The 21,449-nt window shown below is 28.6% G+C and overlaps 1 pseudogene; it reads left to right on the top strand.

Moving 5' to 3' along the window:
- Positions 1-3,409: 3,409 nt before the first annotated feature.
- The window catches only part of LOC111639627, a 48,268-nt pseudogene continuing 30,228 nt past the window's right edge, over positions 3,410-21,449 (top strand).

Raw genomic sequence — 21,449 nt, 5'->3', positions numbered from 1 at the left:
TTAAAATGTTTGTATATTAACTATTGAAAGAGAGATAAGGAGTGTCATGTGCCAAAAAGTATCGAAAACTCAAGTGTCGTAAGGTGTGTCATATGCTGAATATTTTAATTGTGCTGTCCGGATATTTTTATATCCGATATTGCACAGATATACACGCGTAGTACTCGAACCCAATAGCTATATGTAATTTATAGCAAATTACATATAGCTATTGGGACTATTGGGAAGATTTATTGTAATACGGAACGAAAAGCAAATAATTATAATTAATTAGTATATTTTTGATATTCCATTTATCTTTCTAGACTATGTCAGCTCTTTCATCAAATGTCCCCTGTTTCTTTACCAAAAATTGAAAATATACAGCAACGAGTTGCATTTGGAGGATAGCAATGGGAACAACAAAATAATATATAATACTATTTATTTTTGAGGTCATCATAGAAGGGGCATCATGGCATCCATCCTCAGTGATCTGTAGCGATCGGATGGCCGAGCAGTCAAGGTAGCCTGCCGCTCTGGAGAACCCGGAATCGAATCCGGACGAGTCGAAAAATTCCTGGGGATTTTTCGACCCGTTGGGGATGGTCCGTCCGGATATGTCGGGCCCGTCCCTTATCACCCGGCCGTCCCATTGTGAGCCTGGCCGAACCCATAATGGGCTTGCTAAAAAGAGGCCCTCTTAGTGCCTACATGGAGGAAAGAGTTTCAAAAAAATTTTCAGTGATTTTTAAATGAATCTTTCTTCAGAGGCAAAGACAGCTCTTGTTCCATTCAGAAAATTCTGTAATTAATTAATGGCACGGTATTTTCTTGTATTGCGATATGCAAAAAATTTATGGGCTAGTTAATTATTATGTTTACATTAAATATATAAATCAATAAAAATAAAGTGTCGGACTTAAAAAATCATTCAAATTAATTATTAAATACAAAGATTTTATGAAATTAAAATTACAATATTCCGTAAAGATGTAGTAACACATCTGAAGATTGGGAAATGCACGAAATTAACGTTGACGTTTCTTCGCCAGTGGTTGCAATACGCGTGAAGTCCCTTTGATTCACTTAATTGGATTAAACTGGCAATTGCTGTGAACCGATATAATATTACGAGCGATTTCGCACGTTTGATTTTTTCTCATGCAACCGAGTGTGCCGCATTCAATAGTAAAAGCGTTATTTGAAAAATAAAATAATCGTATCGTTATTCTAATTGAAATATACGTTTATTCATTTATTTAGTATTTAAACTTTTAAAAGTAAATTAACGTTTTAAAGTATTCTATTATGTAAATTTTCTAATATGGCGCACAATATTCTGCTTATCCATAAGAAAGTGAGGAAATTTTTTTATTGTTATATAGGAGTATTATAAATGCGATAATAAAATAAATAAATAAATATTATTTAAAATAGATTTCTAAATAGATTTTTCAAGTGTATTTTCAAAAATTCAACCTATTGATGATTGTACCGAAAGTGATGCGGTTTATCACTTTCATATCATCCAATTTATTATATTATTTATATTAATAATTTTATTATTTAAACTTTAATCTTTTAAAAAATTCTAATATATAATATTAAAATTTACTTCAAAAAACTTGAATATTTTATCATCAATATCTCCTTTTAATTTTTTTATACAAATTGCATACAAACAGCATATTTACAGTCGACCCCCCCTATAACACTGTTGATTATTCAGTTTTATATGAATTCCGTGTTGTACGAGTCACTTAGATTTTATAAATATGTGTGCCGGGCTGTGAACGGCTCACGTATTTGTAAAATCTAAGTGACTCGTACAACACGAAATTCATATAAAACGGAATAATCAACAGTGTTATAGAGGGGTCGACTTGTATTTTATTTTAATATAAAAATTTTTCATTTATCTTATAAATACAGCCCGTTATTTAACATATACATTAGTAGACCTTACTTATACAGTAAAGCCAGTGATAAAAATAGATGAAAAATATTTATATACTACGGTAACATAAAGCACATAATTAACGAATAAATAAATAAAAAAAATATATTATAATCAAATTCCGGATGAATAGTTTACATTTTAGAATTACCAGATGAGTAACGATCCGCATCAACAAATTTTGCACAGTCGAGTAAGTAAATCAATCAATAAATTTGATATAACCAGTCGACCCCCTATAACACTGTTGATAATTCCGTTTTATATGAATTCCATGTTGTATGAGTCGTTTAGATTTTACAAATACGTAAGTCGTTCATAGCCCGGCACACGTATTTATAAAATCTAAGTGACTCGTACAACATGGAATTCATATAAAACGGAATTATCAACAGTGTTATAGGGGAGTCGACTTGTAATGTTATCCATTTTTAGATGTATCTTCTCTAATAAGTTTACGGTAAAAGTGCTTTTTCTTAGGTTATATTATACATTAAAAAAGTAATAAATAACTTCCTATCGATTTTTTAACTTTAACTTAAGCTGTGCGCTTCGTAAAAAAAAAACAATTGTATGCCGATCCATAATTAATTAAACAATAAAATTTAATATAATAGCCGCTCTCTTTGGAATTAATATAATATATTTAATAAGCCGTTTCGTTTAAAGATTTAATAATTCACCGCTGTCATTAAAGACGAATTTTATAATAAAATTTATAGTTTTTTTTAAATACTATTTTAATACTATAAAAAAATTTTTTTTCATTAATTAGACTACCTTAAAATTTAAATAAAAATTAAAATATTTTTATTTAATTATAATTAAAAATAGAATGAAATGCATTTGATTTAATGGTGATTAATTTAAAACATATCCTAATAGTTAAAAAAACTACATTAAAAATAATAAATAATTAAAATTTATTTCTTTAATTTGTAATCTAAAACATTCGAAATTAAATTTTAAAATTTATTCTTTATTTTTTTTTTTTTGGGTATTAATCGATACAACTGCGAAATAAATGGCCCGTTGCTTTACATAATTAAGAATATAAAATCAGCTTACGTATAGGACGAAGGAATCAATAAACAGATGCTGTATTTCAACGTATTCTAATATTATCGAATAATAGAATCGTCGGAAGAAAGCCAATCGATTATATTCCTTATAAAGTTATATAAATATATTTTAAATTTAATTTTTTAATAAAGATTTTAATCTATTCGGGCGAACCTATACAAAGATCTAATGCAGTTTTTCCCGTTATTCAACAACTCGTGCGTTTATACATAATTAAACTTATTTTACCTAAAAAGAAACAGGAATAATAATAATAATAATAATAATAATTTAAAGGTCAAAACGAGTTATGTATACATTTTTTTTTTATTTTTTTATTTTTATATATAATTTCTCGTTTCTTTATAACGGTACAGACGAATAGAAATCCGAACCTATCCCAGAAAGCATTTGGGCGATACTGCGGTGACGTCACCGAACAAAGAAAAATGGCGGAGACTGCATAAAGCAGTACAGCGATATTCGTATCTTTGTTCTAAGGTGATAAAAAGTTAGTAGAACGCTAGATATACGTTATATGGAAATGGCTAGTGCTAGTAGTTCATCCAGATCGGAATTTATCGTCGGTGGAAAGTATAGATTAGTACGTAAGATAGGAAGTGGTTCGTTCGGAGACATTTATTTAGGCATCAACGTCACAAATGGAGAAGTAAGTTAAATAACAAATATAATAATGATTATTTACGTAAAAGTTACGATAAATAATCAAATGACTTCGTTAACGTTTAATTAATTAAATAAGATTACGTTTATAATTAATGAGAATTTATATAGGTTGAAGTTTAGTCAATTAACATCTGGATAGATCGACGACCTAATTTACATAAGTTTTATATTTAAAAAAGATGAGTTATTTGTATAAATTCGATTAAGATTTAAAAATGTTATTCGATACTCTCACTCTCTCACTGTGATGCTGTGTAATAAATGACTCTACCTGGTCTTATTGGCAGCTGTGAGATAGAATGGAATCCATTGTCTTTTATTATCTTTCTCTAATCATTGTCAATTGTAAATAGAATTGTGATGTATAAAAAACATATTACATGTTGATTTCTGGTGAATTTTATGTATTAATAATATATTCTTTATTATAGATTGTAATAGTCAATATATTATAATAACAAAAGAGGCATAATCTTGTTAGACTAATGTTGTTTTTTTTTGTAATTGTAATGTAATAGAATGTGTGTGAAATGTTCTAACCTTTTTAAATTACGTCTTCTCTCTCTTCTTACCTAAATTGATTAGATTGCTACGAGGTAATTAACTCGTGACGATGAAACCGTCGATGGTTATTCAATATCTCGAGCGCTTCGAAAGTTTTCGGTATAATATATATATGTGTGTGTTTAAATGGCACATTTTTGCGAGATAAAATTGTTATCATATAAATATTCAGATTTACTTTTATGATGTCGAATTCGAAGATTAAGTTCGTTTAAATTATGATAAATTTTGTTCGTCGGTTACAAAAATTTCTAAACGTTTTAGAGAAGATACGTTATTTATTCCGTACTAGATTTTTAAAAGCTCGACGACGTTTCAAAAATGGCAAAATAGACCTACGAGTTAAGGTCGTCGCTTATAGTTTGCTGCTTCTATATATTTTTTGTTTTAATGTTTCTTTTTTTTTTCATTCTTTTTGTTCGTTAATTGCTAATAATTTATATACATTGAATAATTATAGTTTAAAAATGTTAATTGTTAAGTGTTATGAAAGTCTTTGTAATTTATTCACAGATTCAATTATGGTAGTTCTAAATTTGATTTTACTGACTGAAGATATCAAAAATGAAACTTGTAGTTATAAAGTTGATTATTTTAATTTACTTTATTAAAGCTTATAATTGAATTTAATAACATTGAAATCAAATTTTCTTATCATCTTTCCATTTTTAAAATTCTAATCATTCATTGAGATAAAATAAAAATCATTTTACAGTTGCTTTTCATTTTTCTTTCACCAGTAATATCTATCAAATAAAATAGTTTACAAAAACCAAATATCAAAGTTATTTACTGTCAAAAAAGGAAAAGCTTCAGTGGGTAATACTTATTACAAAAATAACATTTATTTTAAAAACAATTGTTTTGAGTTTAGTTTTACATTTTCTTAGTAAAAGAATAATTCATAATGATAAAATTAGATTTAATTATTATAAACATCAAATGAGAGAAGTTTGTTTACATTTGTAAATTAGATGTTTATATGTATTATAATACAGTTTAATATAATTATCATCAGTATTTATATCTTATCTTATTACATTAAAATGTATTACTTTTTATTTATTCAATAATACAATATTTTATTTTTAAAACACTGTAAATCTTTCAATAAAATGCTAAAAAAGTTTTAAGAGCAGAAACATTAGAGAGGTTGCGGCCTTCTTTTTCAACGCGAAAACGTGTAAGTCGGACATTCAGCGCCTCTTTCTTATAAGATATAAGACTAGAAGTTTGACAATGGTGTTTGGATAGTCAGTGGAATCATGCTCGATATTCCAAACTCCATTGCAAAACTTCTAGGGAAGTTTTTAGGAAAGCAGCGCTGAACATCCGACGTACACGTTTTCGCGTTGAGAACATCGGCTGCAACCTCTCTATTAATTCAATAAATGTTTTTTGGAATAATTTAATTTTTAATTTGAATTGATGTCGTACTAATTGTGTGATTCTTGACGCATTTTGTTGTTTAAACTCTGGTATAAAGTAACCCATATTTCGGGCAAGTCGAGGGTAGGGACGTAGCATGCATCCGTGGTCATTCGCATGCGCTGCTTGTCGAGTGAATTGATGTCTCTGAAAGATTCTACTTATGATTATGATTTCTTTTTGTACTGATTTGAAAGTGGGATTTTTGTTTTATCTCAAATGTTTTATCAAATTAAAGTTTCTCGCTCCTAAAACTTTTTTAAAGTTTTGTCTTTAATTAAGCTATGATAAATGAATTGATAGGTTTACTAAAGAAATTTATTTGGCTTAGAACTAGACTGTAATAAATTTGAATGAAAAATTGCTATTTTCAAATCTTTGTTTAGAGAAATGGTATTACTGTGTAAAAGTATTTTAAAAGGTGACGTCACCGAACAAAGAAAAATGGCGGAGACTGCATAAAGCAGTACAGCGATATTCGTATCTTTGTTCTAAGGTGATAAAAAGTTAGTAGAACGCTAGANTAAATATATTTTAAATGTAATTATTAAGAATTTTTGAAAAAATGTTTTAATTAAAATTGAGATTTTTTTTCACATTTTATGGATTATGTTTTTGAAGTATAAGCCTAAGTAATAATGTGTAGTCTTGTTTTAAAAAGTAATTTTAATTATATATCTTTCAGGAAATTTCAAAGTGAAAAAGTTTGAAAACAATAACTTAAAGAATTAAATTTTATTTGTAAAGATGCATTCATTTCACTGAGGTGTTTTATATCTATTTTATAAATTTAGGAATGTTATATGATCATTTGTTGTTTTTTTTTTATATATATATATTATATTTCATAGTAATTCTTATTTTCAAAAAAACTTTGAAGTATTAAAATGTATTTGTTACTAAAAATCCTGTTCTAATACACAACAATGTTGGAAAAGATACAATAAAGCAAATATAAGATGTTTGTGTAAAACACAAGTGTATAAGAAATGGCCATTCAAAACATTAGTAGTCATTTTTGAATTTTTTTAGAAACTATTTGATTACCTAGGATATGAATATCAAAGTTGATTGCTAATTGATTCAGCCATTTTACATATTAGGAAGATCAGAATTATTAATGGTCTGTGTTAAGGACATTTTAAGAAAAATGATTATATTAGTTGTGTTAGGTAGAAGACTCATAGTGTGCTATATGACTGGGCTCAATTCTGCTATTGTGTATAATTCTGTCAATTAGCATGGATGTGTTTCAGGATAGTTTACTAACATGTATTGATTATTAAAAATATTGCATTTTGATTTAACTTGAACTCAGTTTTCTTATATCAGTAGATGGCTATATCTTTTCATCTGGCCAACAATTTATTAGTTTTTATTTATTTTTTTTTACTTTATTTTGTGATGCTCATATTTTGAATTGTTATATTATACTGTATATACTACTCTGTACAAAATTAAAACAGATGTTTAAATAATAGCAGCTGTTTAATCATTATATAAGCATTTTCCTAATTTTTCAATGTTGCATTATTATCAACATTATACAAAATATAAAAAAAGATTTTATCTTCTTGGAAGCATTTTGTAAAATGATGTTTAGATTTTCAAAATTAGAAAAGAAAATAACAGTTTTTCTCAAACAATTTTGGGCAATCAAGCCCATTTTCAGGAGACATACAAGTGAATCAGCTTCATAGATGACTTACCCACTAAAACTGTTCATTTGTTTGTTTCTAGATGATGGACTTGGTTGCCTGAAAGTGCTTTAGAAAAACTGCTAAAGCAGATTTTTTTATTGTTGTTCTATCCTTTGTATCTTATATCAGATTGTAAAGACGAAATTTAGACATTTTTATGTTTTCTAGAAATGAGTGGAAAAAATGTTCTAGAACATTTAATGTACATATATAAGTAGCATAAGCAAAGAGCTTTCATCACATATTTTGTTAAAAATAGATACATCAATATCTGACAATGAAACTTTCAAAAGAATACGTTCACATGTTGTCACTTTAAAATTTGTCACAATGCAACTGGGCTCGTGATCTCATCTGCAAAGCATTTATTAAAGCATTCATGGGTTAACAAAGGTCAACCAGCTTTTGCAAATGTCAAAGAACTGATAATGCAGAAGAAAGTGATGAACTGTATTTGTTTGACATCACTGGAGCTGCTTCTGACCAACATCACTATCACAAAAGAACTCTGCTGTGAACAACTGGATTGTTTGAACACCAGGATCAAAGAACTATATCCAAAAATTGACAATAATGATATCATCATAACAGAAGCGTATAGAGCAAAGATAACCTTAGAGAAGCTGGCCAGTCTGGGCTTAGAGGTTCTGCCTCAACCACCTTTATAGCCCAGACTTGGCATCAACTGACTACCATCTATTTCATGCCCTGCAGAACCATACTGCCAATATTACAGTGATGCTGTAGACTTTCTTCAAAGAAAAATCCCAGTGCTCAAAGGATTGAAAGTTTGCAGTGAAGTTGGCAAGATGTGATTTTATATTGATGGTGATTACCTACCAGGCTGAACTGTAATCATTGTTGAGTTAATTGTCGATAAAAAAACTTTAATGTCTAAATTTTACTTTTGCAATCTGATATAATCTGCATAGAGTAGAATCTGCTTATTGTAATCATGGATATTGTTATCAATTGTTTAATTCCTACCTCTTCATTTGATATGTAACCAATCTGATAATCAATTTAAATATGTTGGTACAAGTGTTTAATGTTATTGGAATTAGCATGTCCCAAAACATACAAGTTAAAATATACTTAACAATAACTGGAATCTTATTCATATTTTCAGGTAACTAGGCAATTTTCATACTATCATTCTTAATATGTAGCTGATAATGAACAATCAATATTAGTTATCAGTCAGCTAGTTCTGTAAATGCTGAATATCATTTTATTTGCTGGTAGTACAGTAATTTAACTTGTTAACATTTCTTCAGTTATATATTATTGCTGTTTATGTAATACATGTGCAAAGACAATGTTTGTGTTTTGTGGCTGGAATTACCCCATCCCTTAGACTATTTAGTTCTGCACTGAAAATAATTCCCTAGTAGAAAATATCATAAATTCTGAAATTAAAAATAAAAGCATCTTAACTAATTTTCTTTTGAAATTTTTATTTAAAATTAAATAAATCATGCATTTTAAAAGAAATAAATAAAATGTATCTATGACTTTATTTCCCAATTACTACCAAATCAAAAAATTATAATACACAGTGTAATATAAAAACTGTAATAAAAATATATATTGAAGATATATATAGAAATTACATATTATTTTGAAAAAAAAAAAATAAATACAACACTCATAAATGAAACATGCAGAAAATGTCACATCATGCCAACACATCACTTCTGGTTGCAAACTTTTGGCACAACCAAAAGTTTGCAACCAGAAAGACAGATAACTTACGTAGACATAATCAAATAGCAAATATATTACACCAAGAGCTTGCAAAGAAATGCCAATTATTAGACATCCACAAACCATACTACAAATACATTCCACAGACAGTATTGGAAAACAATACGCACAAAATATACTATGGCATAGTTATAATCACAGATAAAACAATTCACCACAACAGACCAGACATCACACTCATTGGCAAACACAATAAAATCACATACATTATAGACATAGCCATTCCAAACACTCACAATGTACAAAACACATGCAATGAAAAAATTAGCAAGTATACAGAACTCACCCAGGAAATAAGGCATCTGTGGAGGATGGATAGGGTGCTTATTGTACCTGTCGTTCTCTTCTCTGCAGGTGTCATACCACACATGCTACACAAATGCCTGGGCACATTAAAATTGAATAGAAATACATACATCACACTACAGAAGGCCACTGTATTGAATACATGTCATATTGTTAGGAAATTCCTGAATATAGACACACCTATTTAATTTTTGTCTTGTTTTGGTTGCTATGCCTTGACTCTGGTCTGGCATAGTGCACAGCATCTGGTGTCAACCAAGTATAACTCACTAAACCCAACATAATAATAATAATTAATAATCTTCAAGTTATACATTTGTAATTGTTTTAGCATGTCCTTTTAATGGCAGAGTTAATAAAACTAGAATTTCCATCAACTTTTGTTTTTACTTCACTTAATGTTAACAATAATGAAATGATATCAGTATAAATTAGTTCCAAAGTAACTACAATAAGCTAATTTTACTGTATGAAACTACATTAATCTTACTCACTAATATGAATTGTTTAAGTTGAAGCATACTTCTTACATAAAAATTAAATGGTATAGTCAAGAGGACATAAAATATGCTTGCAGAAAAATTCAATATCTCAAAAGATATTGAAAAATGCCAAAAAGGGGCTGGTGATTTGAATTTTGTTCTCCCAAAAGTATTCAGAGTGATAAAAGATTTAAGGTGGCTTATATATTTCTCATGTCTGCTGATAGCCACAAAGACAATTCAAATTCACAAAAATGAAACAACTGATACTTATGTCATAGTTCATAAAATATTTTAAAATTCAACTGTGCACCCTGTACATTATGATGTCTGAGCAGTTGATTAAATTAATGTACTGTCTACTATTAATTAATGGGACAATACCAAAATTTCTTCCAATTCCAATTTCGATACAATTCCCTATTCTTTTAAATACTTTCTAAAGTTTATTTTAGTGTAGAAAAATTAATGATTTACATTATGAGCACTGTACATCCATTAATTAATAAACATAAGCTTAAGAATGGAAAACGATGGGAAATCCAGAATCAAGCTTTGGAGAATTTTCAGATTTCTTTCGATTTATATATGGATATGCATGCTATTATTGTGTACTACAAAATAAATTTGTAATCTTATTTCAGATAAAGTTAATATTGCAACACTACCCTTGAAGAAATTACAGCTAATTCCCTTTTACTGAAAGAATTATCCTATCATGTCATCTAAGATCTCCATGTTTGGAAACTGCTTTGTTGTTTGGTGTGACAACTGGGGAGGGGTAAATGAGACTTCTTTTTTAATGTTTCTTGTAATCAGTATGCCTTATAAATGCTTTAATTCCATCGTATTTATCACTAAATGAGGTTTGGCAGATGATGCAACATGCCAAAAAAAATATCATCGCCATGAATTAACCAAGTTTTGAATTCATTCACTTGAGCCAGGTTTTCCTAAATGTACAATTGCGTGAACTTTTTTCAAGGAAAAGAAGAATCAAATGAATGCCTAGACTGACTCAGCTTGAAAAATCAATTTTAAAACTCAAAACGATAGTAAACTTAGTGCAAACAATTATTTTTATTTAGAATCTTGCGAATCCCATATGAAAATTTAACGTACTACAGCATCATTCATGAATCATAACAAAAACTTTCATAATCATAATGGAAAAGTTATTTTATCATTAAAAACACTTCTATGTAGGCTAAAAGTAATTTAGTTTGAACACCTTAAATACTTTTTTGCACAGCCTGACCAAAGTTTTTGGGCAAGCTGAAAGTTATCATAGGCCTATCTCTAGCACTAAACAATAGGTAGAAACATTATTTGGTGTGAATAAAAAAATAATATGAACTATTATAAAGCCCATTATATCTAAACACACATTCACTAATTCTTTGATGCTCATTAAGCTGGTGATCGATTTTTGTTTTCCCAAAAGTATTCAGAGTGATAAAAGATCTAAGGTGATTTACAGATTTCTCATATCTACTGACAGCCACAGAAAGACAATTCAAATTCGCAAAACCATTTTTACTCCACACTCCATTGTCTGAAAATAACAAGCAGTGCCAGCAGAATAGTTTTAATTTAGAATAGGTTTAATGTTTTAGATCCAGCTAACCAAGGTATATTTGCATATTGAGATATTTTAAAATGTTGTACATACTTTCAATCTGTGAATAATGGGTTCAACCTCATTCTCTTAAATGGAAATCTTCATTTTTATTGAATTTTATGATTCTGCATTGAAAATAGCAGTTCCCATGTAAGAAAATGAAGTTAAAGCGAATGTTAACTTAAATGAAGTTATTGACCCTGTTTTTATCAATTATAGTCTCATCCTGTGCCCCTTTAAAATCTAACATTTTTGGTTTTTTATTTTATTCTATTCTACAGCGTACATATTTTTCAAGTTATTCTAGTGGATTGATTAAAATGGACCTTTTGTGTGTGTAATAGAGAAGTACTGTATACGTATATTTATATAAATACTTCTGCACATCTACAAGACATTTGAAAATAATGACTGTATATTGCTACTTATCAGGCAATGGATGGATGTGATAAAAAGAAAGAAGAAATAATCTGATTTGATACATGCTCTAGCCATCTCTAATCTAGTTGATAACTCAATAAAAGTCATATAAATTGATCCTTAAGCCAAATGAAATCAAACACTAAAGAAAAATCCAATACTATCAGTGTCTTACTGCATTCTAGAGTGGCTATGATGTCCTCTTCAGCTTCCATTTTAAATAAAGTTATTTGCAATCAAATGAAAATGTTAAACTTTTTTAATGCATTTTTATGATCTAACCAACAATTTTAATTTTAAATTTTTCTATAGTATTTCATTGTTGATTTGATTAGTTTATTAAATAATGAAAGTATAAAACAGCATATGGTTTTATGTTAGGAACATTCCATGTTTTAAACAAATTATCATCTATATCTATCAGCAGTTACTTGATATAAACAAAATAAAATATTCTTGATAAATTAAATAAGTTTTACTGAGTAGAGGAAAGAGATGTGCAATTATTAATATTGTTGATTTATGTGATCCAATAAAGTATGAGTTTTCTGTTAACAATTCTATAACATAAGCAATGTTATTTGATTATAAAATGCACAATTAGTCATTATTTAATACCTTTGCTTACAGAAAAGACTGTAAATTATGAAACAGGAACAAATGACTCCTTTTGTGTATACATTAGAAAGAAAGATTTGAAACTATTAGCCATAAATATTTAATTGGATTAAATTAAATTACTTTTTGGGATTTACAATTTCATCTTCAGATATACCGAATTCAATATTAAAATTTTGAGGATTCAAAAAGTACATCAGGTAAGGTATATAAAAAGTAATATAAAATAATGACAAAAAGAAGAAACAGAGAACACTGCAATCTAAACAATTAGTTTGGAAGAAAAACAAAGTAATTTATGATTAGTTAAATTGGCAAATGGTGTTACAACTTTTTATTACAAGGTATGTGAACAACAGCAATTAAACAAGTAAACAAATGAGAGGATGATCACCCACATTTGGGTTGCACATGGACATAAAAGAAAGCTTCGCGTGCAATGTCCTTCTGATTGGTTGGAAGTTGGTTCCCAAAAAACCTTTAAATTTGGAGAGACTACTGGAAAATAGGTGGAGGATAAGGCTTGTAAGGATAGCTCTTAGATCTCAGATACTTGGCAAGCCCACTGAAGATAGGGAGAGGAGCTATGCTCCTTTGCAAGGGACGCTGAGGCATGAGTGAGTTCTGAGATTGGATGAAAGTGCGGATAGAGCCTCTCCACTGTACAGAAATTAAGTTGACATCCCTGATTATTCTAATTTGTCCTCGTTTGTTATTATGTCAATTGGTAGGGTGTGATAACTTGATAAACTGTATTATTTTGTAAATAAACTGTATATATCAAACAAGTTGAGTGTGGATTTCTTACGAACCTACTGTAAATTTGGAACATCACGGGCCATGCTACTCAATAAAGCTGCTTGACAAGACTGAGGACAGAGATGAGGAATCTTCACTAGCAACATTTCTTGAACAACAGATTTTTTTAAAACACAATATAAAATATATAGTAAGGTATAATTTAGCTCAGAAAAATATAAATACCAATGCTTAGAAGAAGCTTGGCTGGGACTTTTTCAGGGGCAGACTCTTGACCAGAGGGAAACATAAGCCACACTCATGGATGTAGTTCATTTTCTTCTCTTATCTTATTTATTAATGGGATCTTAATGGTGGCAATAGTCAGCTCTTTAACCATTCTAAACAAAAATCTCTTAATTTGTATAGAATGTCTGTGTATTCCTGTTGAGGAACCACTTTCTTATTTGTAAAGAATTCTTCTGCTAAAGCTATAGATAAAGGATCTCAAATGTGGAAAATTATGTTTAACCATCCTAGTCTTAAGGATGCAATACATACTGTCTATGTAGTATCCATCCTATTGTTTATTTTGATTGGGATTAAATATACTCCATTTTTTGCTCCTTTTGTAGCATTTCTTTTTTTATTTTTGATCATATCATATATATATTGTAAGTAGTCTAGTGGTCATCATATGTGTTCTTTTTGCCAAATATCAAATAACCAAAAAACTTTGTGTAGTTTTATAAAGTTAGTACATAATTAATTTCAAATTAGTATCTCTTGTAGATTGTACTTTATTGTTATTACTGTTATAAATTTAGACTTTCACAGCAGTTTGAGTAAAAAATTTTAACTGTGTAGCTGTTTACAATAAATGTGAAAACATGTCAAAATGTGAGCTTCAAATAGTTATTTGAGCATGCTTACTTGTTTACAATAAATGTGAAAACATGTCAAAATGTGAGCTTCAAATAGTTATTTGAGCGTGCTTACTTTATTGACTTTAAACATGGGACAAATGTTACATAAGCTTTGAGAAAGATATGCACAACATTCAGAGAAGGAGTGGTTAGTGTATGCCTGGCCCAAAAACAGTATAAAAAATTTGCATCAGACTATCTCTCATCTAGATATACCCAAGATATATCCCCCATAAATGGTGGGAAACAGTTAGTAATTGATAACAACAAATTAAAGAATCTCTTGAGCCAAATTTGAGACAAACATATGGACAGCTTGCAGAAAAATTTCGTGTGTGTAATGAAACCATTTGTCTGCACTTACATGGGAAAAGTTGTAGATATTTTCAATTTGTTTATCTCTTCTTTATCATAAGAGCAAGCTGTTTTTGGACAGCCTACTGATATACTATGAAAAATGGATCATATACTGCATACCGCACTCCTTTGGAGAACTTGCACCTTCCATATCAAAATCTTCACTTCTTCAACAGAAGATTTTGTTATGTGTTTGATGGAATATAATAGTATTGTTTATTGTAAACTCTCACTCTCAGCCAAACAATCAATGGGAACTTTACTCTGCTCAGCTGCAGTGCGAACATGAGAAGCTTTTCCAAAACAGCTAGTGCTGATTTATCTCAAAAGGTGTTGTTTCTTCAAGATAATGCAAAATCTCACTTCAAGAAAAGCTCCAAAGCCCTTGGGAAATTCTACTCCACCCACCATATTCATTAAAGTGATTTTCTTGATGTTTTAAGATCCAGGTCATTTTGTTCCTGTATCTCTTCTTACATCTTTCTGTCACCTGTAATAGCATTAGCCACCATATTCACCAGACCTCTTTCAATCTGATTTTCACCTTTTCTTGTTACTTGACAATCATATGCATAACCAACAATTTTGAAATCAAGAGGAATTAGAAAAGCAGTTTAATGAAGATTTTGCTGCTTAAGACAAAGAATTTTATAAGAGGGAATTTATAAACTTGTTTCTTATTGGGAATGCACATTTAATATTTTTACAAGTTTATTTCAATTTTCTTGTATATTTCAAATATTGTTAATTTTAAAATACCATTTGTTTCACATATTGAGACGTGAATTCCATACACTTATTGCTATTGAATGGTTTGGTTCAAAAGTTTGTTAGTAGATGCAGTTGTTCTCTTTCAAACATCAGAATTTTAATGTCAAATATCTGATGATGGTGATATATAAAATTCCAAGAATTGTTTAATCTAATTAAATATTTATGACTTCTTTTAACAGTTTCAAGTATTTTTTTCTTTTTAATGTAGATACTTTACATAAGTAGATAAGATGCTAATGATTTCTTAATATTTAATGAATCTGGAAGGAATGTTCTTTCATTTAAAAATTTACATTAGATTCTATTGTTTTGTTCTAATTCCTTACTTTCTGACTTACGAATTAATATTGTGTGTATGTTTGTGTGTTTTTATTATCGAAGTCAGCTTATTTTTAATGAATGTAATCTATTTCTTGTACTAAGCTAAAGGTATTCAGCAAAAACTAGGCTGTAACTAACCAGTATATCATAATTTTTATACAGAAATCTGTAGATAAATGGTTTTCCTTGATGATGATCGATTAAATAAAGGCATCTAATAGCTATCAAGAGAAAAGAAAAACTACAATAAAAACAAATGTAGGAAACCATAGCCATTTAATAAATATGAATATAGGTGAATGTAGTAAGTACTAAATACATGAGAACAATTTAGTACATTTCCAACATTTTAAGGAAATTTATAATAGATGTGTAGTGCATATCATTAAATTTCAGGATATTAAATTAAATTCCAATATTAATAAATCAATTTTTTTAATGTTGACAAGAATATTATTTTTATCTATTGGAAGGCTTTAAATTTGAATTATATCTACTACTAAAATTATAAAAGTTTATTGGGTATATGCAATAACAATTAAGTGAAGATATCTAAAATGTACCCAATGGATTTTAATCAAACACTTATACTAAAATCCAACACGATGATACTTTTAAACATAAATATGTTGATTGCACGGATTTGCACTAATAATAATGTTAAGGCATTTATGAATATTTAGATAAGGCAGATTAACAAATATTCTACCAAAATCGGGAAGAAGTTTCATTGAAACATTTAGCATGCGGCATGGTGTACTGTACATTCCTTTTTTATGTATTTAATTAACAATGTAGTCACTAGGCCTAGACATTTTGATGATGATAATTGCTAACAATGAATACATAACTGGAATTATTGTGTGAATATAGAATTTAATAAATTTTCCTTATTCATAAATTATCAAAACTGGGAAATAATTAATAAATTATCGTTACATATTAATATTTAATTAATTAATATAAATTTTTGTTATACTGAGCTGTAGATGTATTTTTGATTCAGTCTTCAACACTATAACTGAAGGAATATTTTTAGAATGGCTATTGATTTATTAAATATTATAAATTCTATTCTTGTGATTGATTTTTTTTTGTAAATTTTGTAGTTTTTGATATTTTCAAAAAATACTTTTACTTAGTAACTGAAATAATGAAATTTATGATAATTTTTCTACTTATGTATTAGGGTTTCTCCAATGGGCTCCCGAGAAATCCGGGATCCTGGCTGTTTTTTAACCCGGGAAATTGTTCTTGTCCTGAGAAATCCCACAAATTTCTTATAAATTCACTTTTTTTTTATTTTGTGTTAAAGTTGAGGAAATTTTGCAAATAGAAAGTATAATTAACCCATAAATTGTCAGAATACATTTGTATTTATTAATTTTAAGCCTGCTTATTAGTTTTTTAAATTTTTGCATATTATGTTACAGATTGTCAATAATCAATATGTAGCCTATTTGTAAGACTCTGAAAATTCTTTACTTATCAGAACCTGTAATATCTGGAATAATTGTGCTTATGCTGTCTTAATTTTTAACCATGCCCAGTAGCTTCAATAACTGCATTATGCCAGGTTGTGCAAATTGGGCAATGATACAAACGAGTATGAAGTATGCAAGTGTGAAGTTTTTCTTCATAAACCCAATTATTAAAGCCAAACGAACTGCCGAATTATTGAGTTATAAGCTCGATGCCGCTATTAAAGCAGCCAAGGTAGACAAATAAAAAATACTAGACGGCAAAAGAAATACCGTAACGCATTTCGAAAACGAACTAGAAATTTTTCAGGCTACGGGTGAAAAAACACATAATGTCAATCTTTTCTTAAATGCATTAAAGACAAGTCCACCCATATCAATTGGATTGAAAGGGCATTCACGGTAGCAGGACTTTTCTTTAATAAAATATGAATCAAATTAAGTGATCGGAGTATTGACCAGCTTTCCTTTTTAAAATCTTAATACAAAATATTATTGTAAATTTTTATAATATGTTTTACAGTAGAGCATCGATTATCCGAATCAATTGGGGACATTTAAAGTTTAAATTTGTTATTTAAACTTTAAATGTCCCCAATTGATTCGGATAATCTTCAAATTTGTTATTTGAAGTTATTCTTTCCAAGTGGTTCATTTTAATATTTTGTTTTTGCAACTCTCACATAAAATGACCTGTAACAAAAATAATATTTGATAGAAAAAGATAACGTATATCACTGTCTGTTGACATTACGTAGAAATAATTTATTTTGCGAGTACTTTCGACATTATATAATAACGCCAACAGAGCGGTATGATTATCTTTTTCTATTAATATTTGGCATGTTATTTAAAACTTTATTAATAACATTTAAATATTATACCAAAATTATTAAAATAATTTTTTAATTTTAAGCATTGTTTATAATAATAATTTAATAACAACATACTAAATACTATATTTATGCTATAAAATAATTCAGTAATAAGGACTGATTATTTTGTTAGTTTTTAAATTTGAGGTGTTTGTTTATACATAATGTATTTGTCAAATACATGAGAAAAATGTAGTTTATTAAACATTACTCTTTTAAATTGTGAACACAACATACACACTTACTAGGCAACTGAAGAACTGTATATTCTACAAAAACATAATACCAACAAGCAGGGATAAAACTTTATTTTATTACTTTCTTTTTTATATTTGAAAAACATTTTTTTTTAAATAATGTGTAACTTTAACAAAGGTAAAATTTTTTAAAAAATTGTATTTAGACATTTTTTTTCATATAGCCTAATAGAAATCATACTTATCAGTTTAAATGGATGTTTACATAAAATAATTGACTATTCAGCAACTAAATAACCAAACGATTTAAATTTAATGTTAATTAAGCATTTAATATTTATTGCATTCCAAAGTAACAGTAAAGTAAAATTAGACTAATTATTTTTAATATCGGTTCTAAATTAATGTTTTAAATTAACTAAGGAGATTATCTATTATAAAGTTTGATTATAAAAAATGAAATTTAATTCAATTCAAATTTATTATATAAAAGTAGCTATTATATACTTATGTGCAATACTGTACTTTGTTTTTGATTATAAAATTAAAATATTGTTTCATTGTTATTTAGGAGGTTGCTGTAAAATTGGAGTCAACAAAAGCAAGGCATCCGCAACTACTCTACGAAAGTAAATTATATAAAATTCTTCAAGGTGGTGTTGGTATACCTCATATACGGTTAGTTTTGCTTTTACTTTTATTTTAAGAATATTTAAGATTGTAATAACTAATTAAATTCAGTTATAACTAACATCATCAAAATTGTGGGAGAAAATGCTCAAGAATTCTGAGAGATGAACATAAACTAAAGGCAATACTAAGAAAAAAATTGTTTTAAATCAAACAGATATTTTCATTCTGTGTGGAAAAAGGTCCACATTACAACAGTTCAAACTTTATGAAACTATCTTGTTCCAAAACATAAATCACTCCTCAAGGAAACAAATTCATTGGTATAAACATTATATTAACCTCTCAGCTGCACATCTCAAGAATCCGAAACTACACTGTTGTTGCTCAATATTTGTTGGTTTTTATAGTAATTTTTAAATTTGCAATATTATGCTTAAAAATTGCTGTAGATCTGAGCTGTTTTTTGTCTGTTATTACGCACATATCTCACTTTACAATTGTTGACATTAAAATATTATGTATGTTTTAAAAAATTAATAAATTTTAAGATTTTTAAATATTAATAAAAAATCGTTTTTTATAAATATTTTATTAATTTATTATATATCTTACTTAGATATGTCTATATTCTGTCAAATAAAAAAAACTGTAGCATTTTAACTATATTTAAAGTGATAATACGACTTATAAATATAATATTTAACGCACATTGTTTGGAGGGTATATCCGTTTTCTATATTTAGGTCAACAACTTTTCTGCTAGGGGGGAGTAGTCTTAACCGAAAGTACTTCGTTTTTTAGAAAAATTTACAACTGAATGATCCTAAAAACTTTAATATTCGTTAAATAGGATAAATATATGTATGATTTTATTAAATTCAAGCTAAAAATAAAATGACAATATTGATTTATGATTGATTGTTTACGTTTATAGCTGACAATGTAGCTCGGACAAAAATAACTTTTTCCAAGAAAGTTTCCACCCTACAGACCTAAGTCGATGCTTATTCGTTAAATCATAGTCATTTAGCAATAATATACCAATTGGAGTTCAACAGGCTTGTAAACAAAAATTTTATTGTCCAATGAATGAAAGAAGAGTCTCCCATAGACTTAACATGGAAAGGAGGGGTTTTGTAAGAAAATTTAAAAATGCGGGGTGGTAACAAATATCTTATTCGTTGAAACAGACTTAGCCTATGTACTGTACATAAATGCCAGTCAGTGCTTAAATCACCACCAACTAGTTAATTAGGAAAAAAAATTGACACTTACTCCAATTGGAGTACTGCGCAACAGTTTAACTAAAACCAGTTACTCCACTAGCAGTACTGTGCAACTGACTGGTTAATTAGACCTCCGAAGATTGGAATAAGCTCATTTTTAGTGACAAATCAAGGTTTTGTATTTTATGATGATCAGGTTGTATGTTTGTGGAGAACCTAAGAAGTAGCCTTTCATCCATCCACACTAAAGCAATTTGTAAAATTATCCAAGGTATGTAATGATGTGGAGTGCATGTCTGCAAGAGGTGTAGGCCATATGACAACTATTAAAGATACGTTAAATTCCTCATGATATCAAGAGTTGCTAGAGTACTTCTTGCTCCTTTAGTGGAAGAACTTTATTCAGGTGAATATTATTTTCCACCAGATCTCACACCAATTCATACAATGAAGACAACCCAAACTTGGTTTACAGACAATAATATTAATTTACCAGACTTAAATCTTATAGAGAATCTATGGGGATAATGAAAGAAAGATTGATGGAAGAAAAAGCTTCAATATTAAGGGAGATAAAAGAAAAATTGAAAAAAAAATTGGTCTAAGATTATACCTAATGATTATCAGAAATTGATTTGATTCAATGCCACAAAGAATTTATGGTATAATTAAAAAACAAAGGTTATCAAACTAAGTGTTAAATGAATTTTCAAATACCTTTTAAAATATTAATACAATATGAATTATTCTGAAATAATTATATGTATTCTAATTTTTGAATTTCTTAAAATAATGATTTTTAAAAAACTATTTAGCATTTTCATATATAGTTTTTTTAGAAATACAGTCAAATAACAAGTTAATTAGATACATAAATTATTAGCAGATATGACTTAAAATCTGCAACTCCTGCTTACCACGTGGTTGTCTTGCCAGTTACGTCACCCAGACCATCGAGCAATTCTTCACCTGAGGCCCAAGAATTGCTCGGGTCTGGGTAGTGTAACTGGATATGACCTAAAATTTTATAATTTTAATTGGAAAAATAATGATTAATTATATTATATTTGCATGGGCGTAGCCAGAGTTTTGTTATGGGGGGCCTAGTGGAGGCCAACCTGACACAAAATTGAATTATTTCAAATTATTGTTCATTATTGGGCACCGAGCAAGCCGTTCACCTTTTTTTAGTATTCAAAACTTTTATTTTAGCTTTAGGTTTTTACAAATCGACTCAACACTTTTTCGGCTGTGATTTCCTGGGGAGGGCACCAGGTTCCCTGGGAGGGGCCGTGCCCACCCAGGCTCCCCCCTCGCTACGCCCATG

The sequence above is a fragment of the Centruroides sculpturatus genome, unplaced genomic scaffold, assembly GCF_000671375.1.
Source record: "Centruroides sculpturatus isolate CEXI.00-Female unplaced genomic scaffold, Cexi_2.0 scaffold1215, whole genome shotgun sequence".
In the NCBI taxonomy this organism is placed as follows: Eukaryota; Metazoa; Arthropoda; class Arachnida; order Scorpiones; family Buthidae; genus Centruroides; species Centruroides sculpturatus.
This window is presented reverse-complemented; position numbering and strand designations above follow the sequence as displayed.